Source organism: Fringilla coelebs (genome assembly GCF_963513975.1).
Source record: "Fringilla coelebs genome assembly, chromosome: Z".
Taxonomy (NCBI): Eukaryota; Metazoa; Chordata; class Aves; order Passeriformes; family Fringillidae; genus Fringilla; species Fringilla coelebs.
Window position 1 is genome coordinate 21,397,362 of NC_140031.1, and position 24,731 is coordinate 21,422,092.

A 24,731-nucleotide genomic window follows, 5' to 3' on the forward strand; every position below is an offset into this window, starting at 1 on the left:
GTTCTGTGAGCCTGGTGTTCCCTGTAGTGTAAGTGAGGTTATGGACAAGCTGTCTCAATAACTCATTCTCAGACCCATAGGCACTTCTATTAACAAATTCTGGCCTGCTCTGTTGAATGTTTTTTTTTCTTTTAGGACACAGAAGGAATAGTAGTTAGTTTATCCCTTAAAATGTGTGCGCTGCTAAGAGAGTCTAAACAAGATTAGGTTATCATAGGGTTGACTTGTGTGAACAAGCTTGCTGGCTGTCACATGGCCAGAATTGGGTATTGTAAGGAAAACATCCTGTTTCCATAGAGGCAACTTTGTTTAATTCTATGCAAAGGCTAGATGTTGGGGTACACATGCTTGCATTATCTAAGCAGTTCTTGAATCTTGTTTGTCAATTTAGTAGCTAGCAAATAAAAAACTTCTTAAAGTGTCATAAATGTGTGGTGGTATTGGAGGGGAATTGTGCAGAGAATTCTTCTAGAGTATTTAAATAGCATAGCACATTCTGGCTTCCTTTTCCCTCTCTCCTCTTCTTTTCCATCTGCATTATTCCATGGCGATAGAATCAAGTGCTAGCTAATGTAGGCAGGTTAACTTGGTTTCAGCAGTTGTCTTTGAATGCCAGTGCCTGTTTCTTCAGTTAAGATACCGCTTCTGTGTCATTCACAGACCTCTCAGACAATTTCCTCCTTTCCTTTTGTTTCTTGCTTCCCCTGCTAACCCCAGGGTATTTTTTTCTTAATGGTCCAGTTGTGTACATTATAATATGAAAGTATATTTTCCTCCTAGTGGGAAGAGGTGATGGTGAAATAGAAATGCCTGATAGAATAGCTTTGTTTCAGTGATGTCATAGTAGTTGTAATGGATGTGCCATAGTTTGTTTTTCTGCCAAAATACTTGTCTTAATATAAAGAATTGTATGAGTTTACAAATTTATTTGCACAAGCTTATATAAAAATTACAATTTTCTTCCCGTATCATTACTGTGTCAGGGGAATCGTACAACAATGGTGTGGAGAGCTGTACAGATTGATGTCTTATAGAATTCCGCATCAGGATGAGAAATACTGGATTTCACTAAATAAGACCACGTAAATTTGAAGCTAGCCAATCTGCATCAAGTTCAGTCCAAAGAAGCCTTCTATACAAAAAGCCAAAAGAATCAGTTGCTTTGATTTATATGGAAGGAGTAACATGGGACGTAAGGTGTGTTTTGGAATGCTATATCATCATGATGATATTACACTATAGATTACATACCTGAAGACTTCTAGCCATCCAAGACAGCCAGACTGTCATTTTTGAATAAATGACAAAAGGCATAGTGTTTCTGCAGGTCCAAGTGGTCTTCTGTTGATAAGTAAATGAGGACAAAGATGATAAGAGTGAGCTAACTGACTAGGTAAGTGATGGAAAGGGAGTGGGTTTTCCTGTTATGAATCGGCAGCTTGATTTTAGGGTGAAGAGATAACAGATTTTCCTCAAATAAAAATGACTTGAAGTAAACATCAGTTACAGAGAAGAGGCAAGTAGAATATCTATTAAAACGTGCAGAAGGAAAAATACCCAACACAAATGCAAGGTACTGGAAATACTGCTCATGAAAGACTGATGAATAATTCTAAGAACATTTATTAAGAAAAAAGTGTTGGGTACTCAGTTTGAAGGAGAAAAGAAAACGCTTATGGTTGATCTGCATAGTGTCGCTGACCCATGGTAGAAAAAGTAATATGTTTGATGGTTAAAATAGCTGCTGGCAAATTAGGAATGGCAAAGTGAAGAAAAAGGACAATTCTCTTTTGATGAGAACTGAAAAAAAAAAAAAAAACCACTTATCAGTTGGTTTTCTCTGTGGCCGAAATAGCAGAAATAGCTTGCTATGGACTATCAAATTGCAGTCACATACAGGATGACAAACTCCTTAAGTACAGGAAACTTAATTTTATGTGCAGGTGGTCTTGTACTACTAATACTAAAACGTTCATTAAAAAAATGATGGATGCAGTATTTTTAGAAGTAATTATAAAAGGATTTGTAGTCACACCTATTATTGAAAGGAGCCAAATAACCAGTAGTGTATTTAAAACCTTGTTTTTGATAAAGTATAAATGACTGTGAATTGACTTTGATTGTACATAATAAATATGAAGTTTAATCAGCAGCATTTATTTGTTCCTTTTTATAAAGATCACTTGGAAGTCATTCAGTGAAATCATCTATATAGAAATTTCTTTTCTACTCAGTTTTGAAGGGAAATCAGTTAAAGGATGTTTTACTGGATGCTTAGAAAACATTGAATCTAAAACAGGATAATATGGTAGTGAGAAGTGTGCATCTGTTAATTAAATAGAGGGGAAAAAAGCTATGGCAATGAATTGTGGGTTACAAACTTCAGAAAGTAAAGGATGACGGGGGTCTACCTAAGATATCTAGGAGGCTAATATTAGGACCACTAAAGTGAGTGAGAATGAGATAAAATATACCAAAATGTACTTATTTTTAATAAATTTAACAGATATGTTTAATTTGCTTGTCAGAATAGGAGACTTTGGTAATTATCAAAGTTGAGAACTTGATGATCAAGAGACAAATGGTTCACATTATAAATTTTTTGATCAGTTGGAAAATTGTTTGACTGTAATCCTGTAATAAGTTAGGTTAATTCTGGCTTTATGGTAGAGGATTAATATTTTCCCTAGAATATCATGTCAAACTCTTGCTTTACTCTTGTGTTCCCTCTCTCTACCCCTTGAACTCATTGTCTAAGTGAGAAAGAAGCTCTGCTTATCTTTTGTGTTTAACTGCTGCTGTTTGAGGATAAAAATCTGTTTCATTTGACACCCTAAGGCTAGGTGGAGAAGCTCCTCTGTTCTTTTTGCTAATACCAAGCCATGTAAAATTCAAGCAAGAGAATGTTCTTGCTCAGTTTGGATGTTTATATGGTTTTTGCTTCAGTCCTTCCTTATTTTTTGTGTTGAAATGCAGACTTCAAGTACAAAGTATTCCAGGGTTATTCTGAATCTCTATTCACAGTTAAAAATGTTGTAATTTATTTTGCAATAATACCTCCCCTCGAGTCCAGAGATAAAACTTTCTGAAAGTTTGGACCTTTTGTAGAAAGTCTGTTTCATGTAGGGCCATGAAAATGATGGGAGGGCTAAGGTACCTCTTCTGTGAAGACAGGCTGAGAGAGCTGGGCTTCTTCAGCCTGGAAAAGAGAAGGCTTCAGAGAAACCTTATGGCACCTTTCAGTATCTGTGGGGTGCCTACAAGAAAGATGGAAGGGGACTTTTTGCAAGAGAATGTGGTGATAGGACAAGGGGGAGTGGCTTTAAACTGAAAAAGGGTAGGTATAAATTGGATATTAGAAGGAAATTCTTTCCTGTGAGGATTGTGAAGCACTGAAACAGGTTGCCCAGAGGAGCTGGGAAGGACGCATTCCAGACTACATCAGGCTTTGAGCAACCTGATCTAGTGGAAAGTGCCTTTGCCTGTGGCAAAATTGTTGAACTATTGATCTTTAAGGTCTCTTCAGCACCAGCCATTCTTTGATACTGTAGCTGACCTAACTGGAGCACAAGGGGGAAAAAACTTACCTTCTTGCAGATATCAAGAAAATTGGTTGACTCCTGCCTCTCATGGTAGAATGGTGGGCTTATTCTTCTTCCTGAATAAAAAATCAGGACTCAGAGTATTTCTTCTCTTGATTTTATGTTTTTTATTAAACTTAATTTGTATTTTTGTTTACTATGGAACACTAAAGAAACAGACCAGGTAGATATGTCTGCTTTAAATTTTCTTCTTAGAAAGCCTAAATGTTTGTACCAGGATACCTGTACTATTTGGTTTTTATGCATGTATCTGTATAGGTGTAACATATGTAGTGCATTTTCATTCAGGATGGGTAAAATCAATTATTTTCCAAAGCATTATGATTACCCTTTGTGTAATCTAAAGGAGTTTCAGTATACAAACTGGAATTGCCTCTCATGATTCAACACAAGTGTAGTATAGACAACAGGTTGATTGTCCTTCAGAACAGGTCACGGTGACTGACATCAGTGGAGGAGCACATGATGTGGGGGATGGTGATGCTAAACGCTATTTAGTTTGATGAACAGTAGTATTTGCACAACAGCAGCCTGGTAGGTGTTGGCATTTTATTTATAAGCATTGTTGTGAAGGCAAGAAATGAGGATAATACGAAGGAATATGCAGTGAATACATTTTATATATCTATGTGGGAATGCTGTTGAGAGTTCTGAAAAATTGGTGAAGCTAGGTGTCTTGGTTTGAAATGACAGGTAAGGAAGGCAGGAGTCTTCCTTGAAATGGAAAATGTGAACCCCCCCTCCCTCCAAATTACTATATTTTTGAAATTAAGGGGCTCTCAGGCAAAGATATGGGCATAGGAACAATAGTTCTTTACTAGAAAAACTAAAAAATACAAATGTAATAGTAGAAATAAAAAACCCAAACTACTGACAGAGTCAGAATACGACCTGACACCCTGTGGGTCAGGGTGTTGGTAGCACTCCCACTAAATCGTGGCTGCAGTCCTTCTGCAGTGCAAGGTGTGGTTCTGTTGGAGCAGTGATCCTGTAGAAGGGTGGGGTTTTGCTCTGAAGGTCCTGTGGTGGTGTAGATGGACCTGATCTTCCTCTGGGAATCCAGTGCAGAAGAAAGCTGCTTCTCTGGGAGTCCAGTGGGAAAAGGCTGCCTGTGGTGTTCCAAATCTCAGATTATATCCAGATAGGAATGCTTGGCTCCTCCCCCTGGGCAGAGCATCTCACAATGGGATGATGTAATTTTATCAGTCATGCCGTGAGACTCAATGGCGCATTAACAGAAGGTATCTCCCCCGAGGGAGGATTGGTTGTGGAGTGGATGAAGAAAACTGCCCAATTAACAGAGGATAACTGCCCCACCTCTAACAGATGGGAAATAGAATACCCTCAGACCATATCTTACAACACAGGAGACTAGATAGATGGTGGTAGAAGCCAACTTTATTGATTGAGGAATCTCCCTTTTGATTTTGTATGAGAAAATAGTTTGAAAAATAAGAGAAATAAGCTGCTTATATCTTCAAAGGAAAAGGGGCAAAATAGCAGTACTTAAGCCAACAATACAGTTAAGCAGCCTCCTAGAAAATATTTTTTAGTAAGTATAAGTTTGAGGGGGGAGGGGGATTAAGGTTTTGTTTTGGGTATTTGGGGCTGGGGGCAGGATTCAAAGGATGGAGAAGCAAGGAGATTTGTGGGTCAGAGTAATGGACATTGTACTGGTGATTTCCAGAAGTAAGCAAAGCATGCGGTAAAAACATTGTTGCTGATGGTTGAGTTTATGTTTGGTTTTATATGCATTGAACGAAAGTAGGCAATCCCTAGCTGTGCTTATCATCTGGAAAGTTCTTTGAGATGGAAGCATGTCAGGGACACTACTATTAGAAAGGCAGGGGAAGCAACTTGGAGTATGAGAAATAACATGTTGAAACAGAAGAAACCGCAGAAGAGTGGAGAGGAATGGGATGACCAACAGCAAAAGAAACCGCAGTGGAAAGATAAGGAAGCAAGAGAGGTGACTCTTTAGGGACTCTCACCACTATTGAGGACTGGAAGGATCACCTGTAGACCTGTACTACTTCTCTGAGAAGTCTTGAACGGATAGGAGATATTAGCAATCCAACCCAGCTTTTCTTTTCCCTTTTTTATATTTTGATATTTCTCTTTTCCTTATTTTCCTTTTTATTCCCATACCTCTGAAAGAGTAAAATTTTTACTTAGGGTCAAGGTTCCTCATTTTTAAGCATGTGAACTGTAGTTTTTTTCACATGCGTTTAAAGCAAACAGTAACCATAGGAGATAAAGATTTGGTATCTGTTGGGTGCGATGACCCAGGCATTTTTACATCCAGCAAGATTTAAGTTTAAGGCTCATTAGTCTTAAACTAGTGAGTAGGTGTTAGATAAATTGGTTAAGCTCTCTTTCAGTATTTGCTATTCCAGATTTAGATGCTGGTCTGCTAGTCTAATCAAAGCTGTTGAAAATGTTTTTCTTTTTAAATGAGGTGCCAATAACACTACTGCTATCTAATCGCTAATGCTCATTCTGGTCTCTGTTTTTATGTGCCATACTTTTAATGTTTATTCTCTGCCCAGTCTCCTACTATGTTAACACCAGAAAAGATAAATTTCATCTGCATTATTTTTTGGATTTCTGTTATTTTATGGGAAAACTGGACTATGAGCATTGTCATAGAGCATATACATTAAAACTGTTGAGTAATTTTGTCCATCTGTCTAGGTTCTTAACCCTTAATGGTATTAAAATGAAAGCTGGTATCTAGAAAGAAATAAGTTTTTTTCCATACTAGAGAATATTGTAGTGCTTTTTCAACTGTTAACAGAGCTGACTGGAATGTTAGGAATCAACCTTTTGAAAGGGGTTGATTTTATTCTCTTTTTTAGTTACTGTGTCTTCTTGCTAGACAGAGTATTGCAGAGATGTAATGTAATGCAGTTTTTCTCCTAGAAATTAGAATTCAGTAATCTGCACGTAAACAGTTGACTCGCTTTATTGCTAAGATATCTTTAAATACAGACTTAATTGATTTGCCCAGATCTTGTACTAGCTTGTTGAAGATCTGGAAGATCCAGAAAAATATTAATTTTAGATTAAGCAGATGTTAGCTTGTTTTTAAAGCTCATATCTGATTGTTTTTGTCTTTGCTCAGCACTGAGAATGGACCAGTATCTAGAAGCCAGAATCCCCTAAGAACCTCCATTGTTTGGCTATCAGATCTAATAATGCATTTCACTTATTACTGGAAGACTTTTTGAACTAGAATGAACTACAGCAAAAAGGATTTTGGAAGATGTATGAATATAGTCTTCAAATGCATTTTAGGGCATGCATTTTGGTAGTGCTTCTATCAGTATATGATACTGCAGACTACACACAAACAGCCATTTCTGCATGTAATGCTGTGTTGGTTTAAATTAAACTTAATAAAAAAGGGTAAAACAGAGACAAAACAACCCTCACTGCAATCTCATTATTGGAGGGAGTATAACAAACTCATATCCTGCTCCTTTCCAGAGACTGCCGTCCACACATGATTTTTAAGTAGCAATTATTGGTTTGTTTTTTTCAGATTGAGAAGCTATGTCTGCATTGGTTACTTCAAGTTCAGTCCACAGAGGTTTTTTTTTAGACAGGAACAACTAGGACTATTTTCCAATCAATTAAATGCAGCATATTAATTTCCTTAAATTATATTGTGAGCTGGGGATTAATTACCTTGCAGCTCTGCAACTTCAAATAACAGAAATTTTTTATTACCTTAATGAGCTGTTTGCCTTTTAGTTCAGGTAGCTTATGGCCCTGGATTGTATTGTGTGTTAGAGGAGGATTGTTGTCCTGTTACATAGCAAAAGTCCAGGGGGATTCTGTAGCTTCTTTTCATCTGTGAAACAAATCGCCTATAACAGTATTTGCAGACTATAAATTAGCTGCAACAAAGGGGTTGGGCAGCTTTAAATTATATGATAAAAAGTTACAATTGTGCTCCATCATTGGTTCTCGGGCAGGTAGTGAGATCTGACAGCAAACCAAGGCTTAGTGTTTAGAAATTAGCTCAAACCGTGAGATTAGGCAGTAGCATTAGTCTTTTTGAGAGTAATGTGATAATGTCACGGAGTTACAGATCATACCTCAGTGACAGATGGTGCATGCCTGTGTGAAGTGTAGTAGGGTAAAAATACTTACTGGTTTGATGTTTTATATGTTTAGTCATAATCAGTAGCTGTTGCAGTTAGTTAAAAATTTAATATCAATTCAAACAGGAAACACCAGCTTCCAGGAAGGCACCTATTCAATTGTCCAGAGCTAACAAAAAAGTTTTGATACTGGACATTTGCCTTCAGGGTATATCCCTACTTCAGATCAGTGTGTTTTTAAAAATTCATATCTCTAATTCTTCATTGTTGCTGCTCGACTATATAATTTTTGTTTTCAATATAGAAATGTATTATTCCTCCTGGTGTCTGTTACTGTTTATAGACAACACTGACTTTGAAGTTGGCATGTGTAATAACTGACAGTTGAAGCTGTAATAAGTATCTGATGGTTCTTCTTTTTATTTAAACCTGCTCAGACAAGCAATAACACAAATATTTTTGTTTCACTTCACTTGTTAAGAGCACAGCTGAAGTCAATTTCCTTTGTGGCTATGAATATTTAGCAATTTTGCAAGTGTGTTGTCAGATTGCTGATTGTATTTGTAATCAAACTGGCCAGTGATGTCTCCTAATTCAATTTTGTAAAGCAATGAGGAACAAAATAAATGCCGAAGGAAGTAAAAGGTTCATAATAGCAATTGTTAATTGGAAAGTTATGCCTCTACACATGTCGGGGGGGAAATGATATCTAAAAATAGCTTAAAGTGTTGCTTGATTAGCCCTGCTCAACTCTGCCCTGAAAGGAAAGAGAACTCAGGAATTAATATACCCTAATAATGACTTGGCTGGTAGTGTGAGATCTATAATTAAGTATACAATTATATACAACAGCAACTGTTTGTTGTTAGCTTCTTCTCTTTTTGAGACAATTTAAATATGAAATCTCCATTATGATATAAAATTATGTTTCTGAAGGATGTGAAATGTAAAAGATTCATCCAATTCCTAATATCAATTTCATAATATATTAAGACAACTTAGGTCTCATTACTTCTAAGAATTCAGTATTTTATGCATAATTTGATAATTTCTAGTATAAAGCCTCAGCTGTAACGATTCAAGCTGTGTTTTAGTATCTCCTGGGCCAACCAGTAGCCATGAAAGGCCACAGGCACAAGACGAATTCAAAGGCCACAGGCACAAGATGAATTCAAACATTTGATGCCACAAACATTCTCAGAATTGATAAAATTTGTAGTCTGTCATGAGCTTCTGTATTTTATTGGTTTGAAACAGCTCTAGGGATTGGTTTTGTGCAGAGGCTGTGTCATAACTGGCGGAGTGTATCAAATGTCTATCTGACTGCCTAGGTTTTAAATGGAGAGAAATATATCATCTTTATTGGTCTTGCTATTGGGGTGCCAGCAATAGGTGGTTAATCTGCAGTGCTGGAAGCCTATACTCAAAATGTTGTCCAAGAGAACTTGAACCTTGTGTTGATTGTCTTTCAAGACAAGAATACGCTGTCTGTGACAATCTTGGGTTCATTCAGATGGAGGATTTATCCTAGGATTTATTTGATTAAGTTGCACATGTTTTTGGAGAATTGACAATACAGGTTTTTATTCCCTCCGCTTTCTCTCATGCTTGCAGATACTTACTTTACTATCTAGATCATTTCTTTTTTCCTCATTTTAAGTAGCTAATGTGTTATCTACTAGTGAGCCATCTACTTAAGGCGATGTTTAAGCAAGTGCTGTTTGCACACAGAAGTGTGGGTGTTGGCTGCCACCAGCATTTTATACATGCTCATGGTCTCTATAAGACTTGTTGCCATATTTCTGAAGTACTGCACAATAAAATTAGATATGTCCCTTCCTAAAGTATTTCAATATCTAATAAAAGATATGGGTGTGATGAAGTGGGGGAGGAAAAAGGGTTTATCTGATGAATGGTAGTAGGCAAAAAGAAATTAGGATCATGATAATAGCATAATACAAGTGAACCACCTACTTAATTTTGATCAAGTATGTCTTTCTAGAAATAGTGGTATATATTCTGGTGTTGTTTCGTGTGCATACATGACTGAATTTTGTGGTTTTAGATGTAAATATTACTACAGATTAAATTGGTATATTCTGTTTTATGTATTCTTACTCTCTTAGTCACTTGTTTTCCAAATCTTCCACATTCCTCATTTTTCCCCTCATTCTCTTGTTCTGCAGTGAAAAAATGCTGAGTTTTGACCACATTTGCTGTGGCTAACAACAATAGGACTGAAAAAGCTTTGACCTTTAGTAGTGCTCACTGTCTGGGATCCATGTGCTGATGGGAAACTAAAGAATGAAGGGGTGCAGGGTGGAAAGGAACAGTGACACATAGAAGCATAGCGTGAGGACACCAGATTTAAATAGTTGTCTCTTGGATTTGTAGTCTCTCTTGTTATATTGAGTGCTTCTGTCACATTGTGGTGCTAATTGGCCTTCTGATGTCACGTAGATATGTTCAGTTCTCTCAAAAGCTAATGTCAATTCTATAGTAGCAATGGACATCTTTGAAATGGCTGAAGCTTGTGTGAAAGTTGTAGATTGAAAAAAAAATTTTTTCTTTTTAATCACTATGAAATCAGTTGGATTCTTTCTGTTACCACTAACAACAAAGCTTCTGAAGGGTTAACTGGACCTCAGTGTGTAGCTTGGCACAGCTGCTCACTTTTAGTCACTGAGCTAGCACAACTGTCACTTTTAGAAAAATGGTTTGGTAAAGAATTGTGATGCTGCACAGGGTACAGATTGTTGCTATTCTGAAATATGTTGGTTTTGTCCATAAGAATGATCTGTGAGGCCAAAATAAGTGGTCTACAAAACCACCTCCAGTAGTTTTCTGTTGCGCATAGGGTTCGTGGGGGGTTTTTTTGTTAGTTTTTTATTAAGTTCAGCTACTTCTATATTGTATACTTCAAAGAGAGGAATCAAATTGTTATGAAGAGATCACTTAACTTTTTTATTCTGTGTTAAGACAGGGGTATGTTTAAGGACGTCGTGAATAGTAATGTTTTAAAGCCTTTCTAAAATTCTTAATTTTTAGCATTAAGTTGGGAGTAGAAAACCAATGTTTTTTCTGTATATTGTATTTTTGTTTCTGTTTTCTGTGTTTTCATTTCTGTCTTGGTTTCTTGTTACTTGAGCCAATGTGATGGCATCATGTAACAGAAACAGTAGACATTAGTAATGCCTTAAGCAGAATGATTAGGAGCAGCATACAGTAACAGTTTAATCCCCCTCACATTTACCATTCTGGAAAGCAACCTTTGTTTATAGATTTTAATAAATTGTAAGTTTGTGAAAACCAACCCTACTTTCCTGTAGAGCAGAATATATTGATATAAGGTGTCTTGGTTCTGCAAAGAGATGTACCTGATAACTTTTTCTTAATGCAGGCCGGAACATTTCATATTATGCCTTCATGTATGATTGAATCATTATGTGATTATTCAGTTGCTTTAGTAGGACTTGGAAAATGACTACCTAAGATAGTACATTGACTAGACAATTTTGCTAGAGTGGAGGCACTGAAACATGTACCGCCATGGTTAACAAAAACCATTAAGTCTCATCTTTCTTCCCCTGAAATGTTTCCCAATAATCCCACTGATCTGCGTCCTTTTTTACAAAATGATATTGACTTTAACTCAAAAGTAGAGTTTGACTTTGTAGCATCTAATGTTGGCTTGTTCTGATGTGGTAGGCTGGGTGGTAGGTTGGACCACATGATCCGGAGAGGTGCCTAAGAACCTCCATCATTCTGCTGTTTTCATTGCTTGGGAAAGAAAGTAAAATAGTGCTATATCTTAATACTGCTCTGGAGAATAATGGGGTTTAAAGGCAATTACAAATCACAATGTGAGTCTTACCTACAGCAGCTATGCCTTCTGAGGGCGTTGTAGATCTGACTGTTTATGTTTAATAACAACATGGTATTTTGTTCTTTACATTATTGAATAACTTTTCAGAGCATATGAGCTGAGGCTTATGCTTTGGGAAACAGGTGTCTTGATTTATAAATGATTTCTTGCGGTTTGATGAGATCCAAAACTCCTCCAATCAGGTGCATATGAATGTTTCACTGGTGAGATCAAATGTTGACATATTGGTCATTTCTGCATATCTGCTCTGTTATAAAAGGGAGTTTTGAACACCAGACAATTTCCTAGGTCTAGGTATGTTTGTTTTATTGCAAAATCACAATTTGTACTCAGAATACTTAGACAAGGCTTTTGTAGCTATATCCACAGAGGTGGAAATGCTGCCTTTAAAAAAATTGAGGTCACAGGTGCAGCCTTCATTTATGACTTGGAGACCCTTTTCTGACCAGCTTTCCCAAGGAACAGTAGTCAACCACAAAATCCATCAGTTCTGATTTATTTGTGTGGGCACAGCTATGAATGTGTTTTCTTAACTGTCTTCTGCAAAAGTGCCATTGTGATATGGAAAGTAACAAAATTTCACTTTATTGAACTCTAGGCAGTCCATTACGTTTTAAGATAATTAAAAAACCTCTAATAGAACTGTAGATGATCTGGCAGAACAGTGGAACTCTTTAAATTGAGATATAAGTCATATAGCAAGTTAGTCTGTCATAGTGCCTTTTGCATTCCATATGTTGGTAAGCATACCCTTAGCCCTTGGCAGAGCACTTTTGAACTGCATGTCCCCTGCAGTACACCAGCAGGTTATTTTGGGGCATTCTGGAAGCCAATGTGAACCTGCTTAGAATGTGCTATCAGCTGTCCTCTTCCTGCATTAAAGGATTCTGGTTGTCAGCAGCTCTGACAGCATTGGTACTAGGAGGCAAGAAATCCTCAAGCAGGTCAGTCTCATGCTGCTTGAGGTAATGGTAATGTTTTGTTATTAACGTCTTAGACTTGACCACCCCAAATCAATAGAAGGATAGTTCTGCTCCCTGAAACATGCTAGATCTCTGTCAATGAGACAGTTCTGTGTTTCTTTGCTTCACTCTAAATGTCTGCCTTTGTTTCAGATACTGAAAAAACCAAAAAACAGTGGGACAGGATGACAGCATCTGCTTCCAGGAAAAGCAAGATGAATTTGTTTTTGAGAGTGTTCTCTGGATCCTTTGTGTCTCCTTGGTCCTTCTCTCTTATCCTTCCTTGTTCCCCAGTCTGGGAATCTGAGATGGACTAAGCTGTCTGTGGTCTACAGGCCTTTCTACTTTGTGCAAAATATGTTTAATTTCAAAAGATATACTGTCTAAGAGATAAATATTTTCTCAGCTGTGTTTATCTTTTGTTTCCTCAATCAAAATCATATGTTGTTTTGTTTGTTCAAGCTAGCTCACTGTAAGGCACACATTTCCCTCCAATGTGGCAGGTTGTGAATTAGAATCTTGCGATTCTGAACACTGACATTAAAACTTACTTATTATTGCGTATGAAATGATTATGTTCATCTTCATGTACTCCCCTGACACTTCAAAAAAAAAAAAATCTGGTTATGGGGATCCTTTGGCATGCAAAGTCTTCTTCTACCCGGTATCGTGGTATCTTCAGTGATACCAATGGTGAATACAATTGCTTTTTCTCAATCTTTGGAATGCTTCGTCTTCCTCATCCCCATTCCAAAGGGCAAAAAAACAACTGCTCTACTTGCCCTAAAATTATTCTTGGATTACTAGACTGATTTTTGTGGTTCAGTATGGGATCTCTTTCTGCTAAAATGATTCTCTAGTATGGATGATTTTGATCAGTCTAAAGACTCTTTAGCTAAATATACTTTCCTGTTGAATATGAATGGATGTTTAAGGACAAGCTCAGATAATCTGGATTCTGCAGTATTCTTCTGGAGTTAAAGAAATATTTTGCTGGTTTTACTGTTTTCAGTATTCAAAATGGAGGGTGGTTATTGAGGGGTAAAGGCTGCCTGAAATGCCTCTGAAGCAAGCAGTTTTTAAGATACTTATTTGTCGCTATAGAGCTCAACATGGCGCAAAGCGCCAGGACTCCGTCAGAAGTCTGTATAGATCTATTTATTAAAGCAACATGTTGCCTTTATAGTTTTACAAGAAATTTACATTTGCTTAACGAATACATATACTGCCCGTTGGTCATGAAGAAGAAACAAAACTCTCAATAGGTGAAAAGGAGCCATGCCACTCTGTGAGCCAACCAAAGTCTTTATCTTTTGACTTTCTCTTTTTCTTCACGTTGTCATGGTGACAACCTTGGTACCTTCCTTAAGAGAGATACGAGGCTTTCCTTATCTTCAGGAAGCCTTCGCTGGCTCATAAGAACAGCACAGAAGTGTCTTTCCTACATTTATTTCCAACCCTTCCTGAAATGAAGAGCATGTTGTGGTTTACCCACTCTCTCCCTCTCTCTCTCTCTTTTTTTTTTTTTTTTGTTTGTTTTTGATTTGGTTATTGTTGTTTGGGTTTTATTTTGTTTTTTTTTGTGCTTTTTTTTGTGCGGTTGTTTTTTGTTTGTTTGTTTGTTTGTTTTGGTTTATTTTGGTTTTGGGGTTTTTTTGTTTTGTTTTGTTTCCTATAACAGTTTGGAGAAAGTAAAAAAACTGCTTGGGCCTCATTCATTGTACTGAAGTATAACCCTACATTCTGATCTGTTGTGTGAAAGTTTACTGCATGTTCTGGGTACATCAGTATTCTTTCCAAGTTGATCTCCAAAACCAATTGAAAGAATTCTGAGGATTTGAGGTGAACTCTAGCCCCATTGCAGAAGGTAGCCACATTTGTCAGACGTGACTTCCCCTTAGTGAAGACGTGCTGGATGTCACAAATCACCTCCTTGTTTTCTGTGTGCCTTAACAGAGTTTTCAGGAGGATCTGCTCAATAATCTTTATGAGCAGTGAGGTGAGACCTGACTGACTTGTAAATTCTATGGGTTTTTATTTTCCTTTTAAAAAATTGTGTTTTATGTCCTTTTCCCAGTCACTAGAACTTCCGCAACTTCTCAAGTATGATAGGTAATGGCTTATCTACTTCCTTTGTCAATTCCTTCTGGATCTATGGATGTACCTCATCAGGTCCCATGGACTTGTGAACCTTCATGTTCACTTAAATGGTCAAAAACCAGATCTTCTTCTACAGCAGATAGATAGTTCTTAATTCTTCCAGTCCCTGCCTTTGTCTTCTGCAGCTCTGGTGAGGTGGCTGGAGAACTTGCTGGTGAAGACCGAGACAAAAAAGTAATTGAATATTTTGGCCTTCTCCATGTCTCAGGTAACCAGTTCTCCCATTTGCTTTGGAAATGGCATCCACAACTTCTCTGGGCAGTCTGTTCCAGTGCTTCATCCCCCTCATGGTAAAGAATTTTTTGTACTGGACACAGTACTTCTGGTGGGGCATTACAAGGGCAAAGAAGAGGGGCAGAATCACTTCCTTCAGCTGCTGTTTTGATACAGACCAGGATACAGTTGGCTTTCTGGGCAGTGAGCACACACTGTTGTCCAGCTTTTTGTCCAGGAGAAACCTGAAGTCCTTCTTGACAGGGCTGCTCTCACTGAGTTTCCGCCCCAGTCTGTGTTTATGTCTGGGATTGCCCCAACTCAAGTGAAGCACCTTGCATTTGGCCTTGTTGAACTTGGAGGTTCTTGTGATGCGCTTCTGAAGTTTGTCCAATTCCTTCTGTATGGGAAAGAAACCATCTTGTGGAAGCTTTTCTAGTTGCCTTGATCCCCCTGGCCAGATCTAATTTTACCAGTGCTTTAGTTTTCCTAACCTGATCCCTGACTGCTTAGTCTTCCACTATTTTTCTTTGGCTGTCTGTCCTTGTTTTCACCTTCTGTAGGCTAAAGCCAGTGGTAAGTTGGAAGTTAAATACTTGGTGAAATGAGGAACACTTGTCCAATTAGTTGTGAGCAACCCCTGGAGTGCAGTGATTGGAACAGCAGCTCTGGGTCAGACTAGGAATCCAGCTGGCAAGCATTTCTAGTAGCATTTGGGTTTTAGTTAAGAAAGAGTATGAACAGGACGGATACATAAAATAGTTCCCCCAAGTACTGTCTCCATAAGACTGAATGCTAGAGTTTTTTCGTTAGAGAAACATATTGAGACTCAGTCTGATGTGATTGATATCATTACCTAGAGTATGGCTAAATAAGATTTCATTAGGTATTTTTACCTTGACGGTAAGTAACCACTCGTCATCTAAAGCACCTGTTACCACTTCTGCAAAACAACTAAAAAAGTGGTGAACTGAACTAGCTGAAATCTTTGTGATGTTGCACCCTTAGGGGGAAGGGAGCGCCCAAGATTTGTAGATACTCATAGGTTGAAAGGAATGAGAAGTCAGATGATCCACAAAAGCTTAGGAAGTTTTATTAGTAAATTACACACTTGGCTTGGAAATTGGTATGTTAGTACACTGGCCTCTTATATAAGCATGTGACCCTGGATTTTGGATGAAGGGGTAAGGTGTAAAGGAAGAGAGAGATATGAATTAAAGAGGGGGAGAAAGAAAGGAAAGTAGGAAAGAGATTACCAGTCCTGGCTGCCACATCAATTCAGCTGATGGCATGTCCTGGGCCACTTCCTGGGTTTAGATCAGGGTACCAATTAATAGATAAGTTTTCCCTGCCCTGGGGATGTGTCATGCTTTCTATGCAAATTACTTACTACTCACAGTTCTTCCAGGCCCTTGTGGAAATGGGTCAGAGGGCTTTGGGTCTTTGGTGGTCTTGTTCCCCCCCATATAGTCCATGCCTGTTTCTCCACCTCATTTCTCTGTTTGTGCTGTACTGAGCTGTGCTTATCTCCAGGAGGTAGATCAAAGACCTTTGTCCCAGAGAAGTGCTGTCCTACCTCTGTGTGGCCCCTTGTCCAGTCACATCTTGTTCTTTCTCACAGCATGGTATTGCCAACAGTCCTTGGCTGGTGCCACAACCACCCTGCTATTAGTGTTTGAGAAAAACACATTAGCCCTTGTCTCTAGATTTCTGCAGTTCTGGTGCATGGTTACTTTGAGCTCCTCCAAATATCCCAGTTTATTTTCTTAGAGAGGTTGTTTCATGCAAACTGTGTGGTGATAGGAGGTTTCTGCTATTGGAAACTCATAGGTGCTTACAGATGTAGTTACAGCACATCCTGAGCTGTCGTCTTTTGACTGAGGCTTAAGGTTGTGCGACTCAATGTCACAGTTTTGTTACATTACGTTTGCACTGAGTTAATTGCTTTTGTTTGATTTTGTAACTGTCGTCTCTTGTTCAGAGACTTGTGTAGCTTCTAAATCTATAAAGCAGCATGATGTGAAATATCCAGGTAGTTTTATGTATTCTTCCCCTTATGCACGCTCTTGCTGTATTATTGCCTCTGGATGTTTGAGATTGGATGAGTTCCTTCTACTTGGGTTGGAAATCTGCAAACAGGTCAAATGGTAATGGCTGCCTACCACTGGATTTTATTCTTTTAGGCATTTCAACAGATGCAGCCAAACAGGTGTCAGGAAATAATGCAAGAGTAATCCCGTTTTGTTTATTGTTTTTGTGACAATTATAGGGCTAGCTGTTTCTTTGATAATTACTCTACTGTGAATGCTTTGCCTGCAAACTCTTGACCTTAAGTCTTTATCTGTCAGAGGCACAATCACCTGTCTTTTTGTCAGATCCAACTCTGCATTGTTGAGTTCTCTGGATGAATTCTGCTTATCCTGGCAGAAGTACTGCAGACCTGCCTTTCTTCTGTTCAGGAGTTTGTGTGTAGTGCCTCTGAAATAGCTTTTGTAAAGATCACAGTTTTGCGGTAGGAGCAAAGTGGTGTGGGAAAGGAAAGAAGCATGCAGACATGGCAATTTGACTGACTCTACTAGGAGCCCAAGTTTCAGAATCTGATTTGATCATTGATGTCTTTCTTGATCATTTGAATTGTCTTGAGTGGTTCTGCTCTGCATTTCTGAGGCTGGCTAAACTAATAGATTTTTTTTTCTTTCAGTAGGGAGCTTGAAAGACTTGTGGCTTTAATATTACTTTTATCCCTTGCTATTTGCATGTCTTGGATGCCCTTCTATTGAAAATAAATGTATAGATATATGCAGTGTAGTGCATTGGAGTTCATTTGTTACGAATGCGGAAGCTGACACCAGTGACTCCCAAATGAGGAATAGGACATGTGATATGCAAAATTTGATTCTAATGCAGTCTAGCTGTGGAAGTCTTGGCTTCTGTGGGAGTTCATTGACCTGTTTCTTACCCCAAAACAAGGAACTTGCTTTTCTCCTGGAAAAAGTTAAATTTAAATCTCTTTCAGGATCTATTTATTTATTTTATGGTGGCCTAATTCTGCTTTTATTGGAAAGAAATGAAATATAGTTCTATTTATAGGTAAATACTTTGAATTTAAAGCTACTACCTGTGATCCTCACAACTTAAATTCTTTTCTAGATACTGAGAATTTGACAGATTATACTCTGCTTGACTTAGCTTCTTATCTGCTCTACATAACTTTGTGTTCGGTTAGATGATCTGTCTGACTACAGTTGACATTTAATCCCGCTGAAGATATGTTCTACTTCTGCCTTTGTTGGAGGCAAAATTAATTCTTCCCATCACTCCAGCCAACTAATTTTGCGTGTGTTCAGTCAAAAACACTGGATGTTTTCATTTGTTTTTAATTGTTCTACATCAGTGAAATTAGCGTCAGATCTGTTACACCTTATGTTGCAATTTTCTAAAAAATTCCTGAAGTTAACATGCAAAAATGTACTTTTATCGTCTTTGGTTAATTTTTAATATATTTTTTCTTGGAATTCTTCAGAACTGTGTGCAAGAGAAATCTGTGTGATACTTAATATTTTAATTTAGTAACTATAAAAGGAGTAAAAATGAAACAACTTTGTAGACAGAGTGTGTTAAAATAAAAACAGGGTAAAAAGCAATGTTTTGTGCACACAAGAATGATCGCCTTTAAAAGAATATATGCAGTTTTGCTGTCTTGGAAGTCTCTCAAGTACTCTGAAATATTCAAGCTGTTGTTCATACACATGTAAAGCTTTTCTTTTAACAAAACCGAAACTATGAAAGCCAAGAAAATATCTAATACAATACAATAAAATACTAGTTTGTTCTTATCTAGTATTATTAAAATTTGTCCCTTTGTTTTAAACAGAATGTTGACTTTGAAAGCTCAGGGAAGAAGCAGCAGGGAGAAGAAAGTAACACAGTGGTAAGTACATTATTTTTCTTTCCTCTGGACTAACTGTCTAATGTGTTAAAATAGAAATCCTCTTATTTATTCATATTTTGTTATAATTGCCTTCAAAGCACTTGAGTTTTATTCTGCATCACATCTCATGTTACTTTGAAAGCTGTTTTTTTTAGCTCTGAATATCTGTTGAAGACCCAAGTAAATTATACTTATTTACGTGAAAGGGAAATATATGAAAAAGGAAGATAATTCTGTTTTAAAGCTGTGTCCACTAAGTGGACACAAGCTATTGGCTTGAGAACTTTAGAATACTGAGTTTTGTAATTTTTTTTTAAGTTCTTAGAAATGATAAGCATATTTATTTGGAAAACTTGGATTAAAGGTACTTGAAAAAATGCTATAAATTTTTGTTGAGCCTCCTACTGTCCTTTTTGGTTTGCTGCTCTAAAGCCTAGACCTACATCACATCATATACGTTGTCTCTTACTGGTGTGTTGACATTTTTTAGCTAGAGAGCATATATAAAAATGTGAAAACTGTTAACAAGTCAAAGTTTGATTTGTTTTCAAAGCTCTGTGGAAAAGCAACACGTGTTCAGAATCAGCTTTTTTCTTTATTAAATGATGCCAGTGCAGATGGCACTTACTTGCTTTTGCCTCATAGTTTAAGGGTTTGTAGAGGCAAGTATTTTCTATGAATACAAAGAGTACCCAATAGAGTATTTGTCAGAAAGTCTATATGAATTCTTGTAGAGGAACTGTTACTGCCTAGACCCCTTCTGCCCCAGGAAAAAAACCCCAACAACATCTGACAGCAGCTTCCATCTGCTCTGATTTTATTAATAGCGCTGCTCAGATTGTGGAAATGCTAATAAATATTGACTCCCCAATTACTTTAATTTTGAGACTATAAAATACTAGTTCAAAGGATACAAAATCTTCTGCATATTTTATCTGGCATTTCTATAAACAGCATATGCTTTAGTAGAGAGAAGCGTGTGCACATGCTTGTGTTTTCTAACCTTTTGTGTAGCCTACAATGCTGTAAGCTTTGTGTGCTTTGGCATTCTCCACTGAGCTAATAATCCGTGCCGTCGCTGCACTGCCTCAGCTGTGCTTGCTGCACCATAAGGTTTGTTGCTTCTTATGGGCAAATGACTAGCATTGCCTCTTGCCTTCACTTCACTGTGCTCGTTCATCTCTTTTGAATGTGGTGGTATTACTAGAGGAATTAAGACATTATCTCTTCCTTTCTGCTGGAATAGATGTTGACTGTATGTGAAAAAATATTTTCTCATACAGTAGTAATCCCTCAAAAAACTAAACCTGACGCATAAGCTGTTTATTATTTTTTTTAGCTCTGCTAGAAGCTTGCCATCCTTTAGTGTGGTTGCTTTGTGTATTTAATTTTCATTGTTTTCTTTGTATAGAAAGTCAGGAATTTGTTTCCATGGATCTTTTTCACAGTAGCAGTGAAAGAAAATGAGGTTATTTGATGTGGAAATTAGTGGATTCGGAAAGCAAAGCAGTTCTGAAGTAGCTTAGTTCCAGTTAGCTGTACCAAATAGCTGTGATTACTAGGTATATAGTAGCTATGATTATTTCGACTGCATATTTTAAAAAAAAATGTGGCCAGTGGGGGATGGAGTGCATTTCAGTATCCTGTTGGGATAAATATTTCATATTTCTGGCTATGTATTAACTTAAAAATGAGAAAAATTAAATTCAAACTGTGTCAGTTCAATAATGTAAAGGAATTTTTTAGCCATCTGAAAACATCAATGTCATGGCTTTTAAAGAAGCTTGGGTTGTTGCGTATTCCATGAAGATTTGTGGGACTCCAGCAATTTCCTTCAGACTTCAGTTTGTTGTTGTAAAAATCACTGCATTTATATGGTGCTTCTTTTTTTTTTTAATCTAAGGAAGAGAAGTGGATGAGATTCAAATGGAATAGTTTTAAAATCAATTTATTCCTCCCTCTTAAGGTTTTCTTAGTAACACGACAAATACACACCCAAAGAATATGCAATCAAGTGAAACATCAGAAATGAAGCTCAGATCTAATGCTAATCTCAGCAGTGTTGTTAATGGTATCCAATTAGAAACCATTCTTTAGAGGAAGTGTTACACTGGCACTTACTTGGATAGATTTACTGTCCAGATGGAAGTTATTTTCTAGGGCTGTCTCAGAAAAAGAGCAAAAGAAAATGTGTGAGAACATACTTGCAGCTACTGGGCTGCAATTCTGTTATGACAGTGTGTGTGTGTTGATGTGTATTGTTAAGTAGTGTTATTATGGAAAGTCAATATAAATACTTTAAAAAAATAGTAACAAGTACAGTTGCTTGGTTATCTGAACATTTTAAAATTTAATTTTTTCCAGTAAACTTAATCTGTAATTTTTCTCCCTCCCTTTTTTTTGTGAGGATATTGCTATGAAAGATCTTGCCTTAAATTCACAGAAGAGTTACAGTTACAAGAAACCCCTGGAGATCATCTCATCCAAGGCAGGGTCACCTATAGCAGGTTAAAAAGAAACAGTTTTCTCTGGGTTTTGAATGTCTTCAGAGAGGGAGACACCATGACCTCTTTGGGCAGCCTGTTCTAGTGCTCTGCCACTCTCAACGTAAATAATTTCTTCCTCATCTTGAGGTGAAATTTCTTGTGCTTTAGTTTATTGCCGTTACTTCTTGTCCAGTATCTGGGCATCTCTGAGAAGTCTGGCGCCATGCTCTTGGCACCCACCTTTCAGATATTTATATGCATTGATGAGATCTCCTCTCAGTCTTCTCTTCTCCAGACTAAACAGGCCCAGCTCTCTCAGTGTCTCCTCGTAAGAGATGCTCCAGAGCCCTCATCATCTTTGTGCCCTTTGCTGCACACTCTCCAGGAGCTCCTTGTCTCTCTGGTACTGAGGAGCCCAGAACTGGACACAGCATTCCAGATGTGGCCTCACCAGGGCCCAGCAGAGGGGCAGGATCAGCTCCCTTGACCTGCTGGCCACCCTCTTCCCAGTGCAGCCCAGGATCCCACTGGGCCTGCTGGCCACAAGGGCACACTGCTGGCTCGTTGTCACCTGGGGATCCACCAAGGCTCCCAGGGGCTTCTCTGCAGAGCTGCTCTTGAGTGGGGCAGCCCCAGCCTGTGCTGGTACTTGGGGTTATTCCTCCCCAGCTGCAGGACCCTGCATTGCCCTTGCTGAACCTCATTAGGGTTCTGTCTGTCCAGCTCTCCAGCCCACCAAGGCCCAGCCCAAAGGCAGCAGAGCCTTCAGGTGTGTCAGCCACAGCCAGTCTGGATCCTCAGCAAACCTGCTGGGGGTACCTTGGATCCCTTCACCCAGGCCAGTGATAAACAAGCTGAGTGAGACTGGACCCGGTGTTGATCCCTGAGGAACACCACTGACTGCAGGCCTCCAGCTGGATTCTGCTGCCCTGATCCTGACCCTCTGAGCTCTGCCATTCAGCCAGTCCTGGTCTACCCCACTGTCCATTCATCTAAACCACATTTCCTGTGCTTGCCTATGAGGATGTTATGGGAGATGGTGTCCAAAGCCTTGCTGAAGTGGAGGCAGACAGCAACCACTGCTCTCCCCTCACCTACCCATCCTGCCCTGCCATCACAGGAGGCTGTCAGATTGGTCAAGCATGATTTCCCCCTGGGGAATCCCTGCTGACTGCTCCTGATGACCTTCTTTTCTTCTGCATGCTTGGTGGTGACCTCCAGAATGTTCTGTTCCATCACCTTTGTGGGGATGGAGGTGAGGCTGACTCTGACTGGCTGGTAGTTTGAGGGTCCTTCATGCTATTTCTGAAGATGAGACTAACTTTGTCCTTTGTCCAGTCATTGGGCACCTCTCCATGGTTTCTCCATGATGGAAAGTGGCTTAGCAACATCATCTACTAGCTCCCTCAGCACTTGTGTGTACATCCCATCAAGGCCCATGGATTTTTATTTATGTTAAGCCTGTCTAGTTAAAGCCTCAATTACCAGGGGTAGGTCTCCCTTTCTCCAGCCTTCCTCTCCTTGCCCCAAGGTCTGGGGTTCCTGAGGGCTGGCCTCAGCAGTTAACACTGAAGGAAAGAAGGCATTCAGTAATTCTGCCTTCTCTCTGTCTTCCTTCACTGGTACAACTATCAGCAGTGCCCCACATTTTCCCTAGTATTCCTTTTGCTGATGATCTACTTGTAGAAGCCCTGCTTGTTGTCCTTGATATTCTTTTACAGACTCAGCTGTAAGTGGATTTTGGCTTTCCTTGTCGCCTCCTTGCATTCTGTGACAATGTTCCTGTCAACCTCCCATGGGGCCTGTCCCTTTTTCCACATTTCATAAATTTCATTCTTCTATTCAAGATTGGTTAGAAACTCCCTGCTCATCCACAAAAGGGTTCCTGCCTCCTTTGCTTAATTTCTGGTTCATGGGAATGCACTGGTCTTGAGCTTGGAGGAAATAAATGATGCTTGAATATTGACCAGCTTCTTCTCTAGAGCCCTAACTCATGAGATTCTGCTTAGCAGGTCTTTTGCTTTCTTGGGCCTCCTTCTTCTCTAGAGCCCTAACTCATGAGATTCTGCTTAGCAGGTCTTTGAAGAGGCCGAAGTTATCTCTCTGGACATTTAGGGTTCTAGTCCTGATTGCTGCTTTACCTCCTCTACACAGGATCTTGACTTCTGCCATCTCATGGTTGCTACAACCAAGGCAGCCCCCAGCTTCCTTTGTTGGCTCTTCTACCACTTATGGTCAAAAAGCTCCATAATTCTGCAGGAACTTTGGATGTGTGCTGAGTCATGTTGTCTCTCTCCAAAAAATACTAGGGTTATTGAATTATGGATCTATTCTCCCACGTGCATCTGATTTACTGATGTCTTGGTCCAGGCTTATAAGGATATTGAATATTACTGCATTTCAGTTAAAGGCTGCACTTGAAATAGAATATTTTATTACACAGGTTATTTACCAGAGATTTTTTTCTTCTCGGTTTAAAAATAATACTTTTGTTCTATTTTGGCAGAGTCATTCTGGTTTTGTCATTGTTAAGCTTTTGCCATGATAAGGCCAAGTACTGCTGACAGCTTTATTGCAGAAAATAAATAGAAATAATTATTCTAAAGAGTTCTTTTGATATGCTTAGGGTGGATTTTACTTGTCAAAATTAACTCCTGAGGTTTGTTTTAGTGTATGCAGTTTAGATTAACTTTTCAGCTAAAAAGTATCTGTTAGAACATATTCCTAATTAGAGATTCTTTAATTCCTGTGAAACAGGAAAATGCTGTTATTGCACAAAGAAAATGTTACTGATACAGGTAACAGCATTGTAACAGCAACAAGTAAGATTTTATACTATGGTTTGATGAGAAGCTTCACATTCTAATTGTGTAAAGGATTTCTGATTATTTTAAATCAGAGCAAAATAGAAATGGTAAATTGAAATTTGGTTAGAATTTATTTATAGAATGCAAAAAAGAGATAATTTAAGCTAATGTCTCCAGAATTCATAGCTGACATTGATTTTCTGGCAATTAACTGAAATTATCTTGCTGCCCTGGCCCTTGGAGATGGGTGGATGGTTTCGGGTGGTTTGTTTTGGTTATTTTAATGTATAGAGGCACTGAGAATTTGCCAAATAGTTAACCCCAAGAAAAATTTGAGCTTGGTATTTATTAAGGTAGGAGTAGAGAATGGCTGGGTTTGGTTACATTCTGGTAGGCTGGATCAGTAAACAAACCTGATTTCTGTGCTCTCTGTTCCCTTAGTTTTCTCAAAAATTTAGCAAGCATCCATAATATGTTTTCATTTAACAATTGGCCATTCACTGTATTTACTAACATGTTCTTCCTCCTGTTGTTACCATTCACTATTGTTGTTTCAAGAGTAATGGCTTTTATTT

At 38.4% G+C, this 24,731-nt stretch overlaps 1 protein-coding gene across 9 annotated transcripts in view; it reads left to right on the forward strand.

Annotated features, from left to right (window-relative positions):
* Positions 1 to 24,731, forward strand: part of ERBIN (erbb2 interacting protein) — a 116,596-nt gene that overhangs the window by 22,454 nt on the left and 69,411 nt on the right. For all 9 annotated transcript variants that reach the window (XM_084225933.1, XM_084225932.1, XM_084225934.1 and 6 more), the window contains one exon: positions 18,807 to 18,863. The gene's annotated coding sequence lies outside the window, so the exon portion shown is untranslated. The remainder of the gene's footprint in view (positions 1 to 18,806; positions 18,864 to 24,731) is intronic.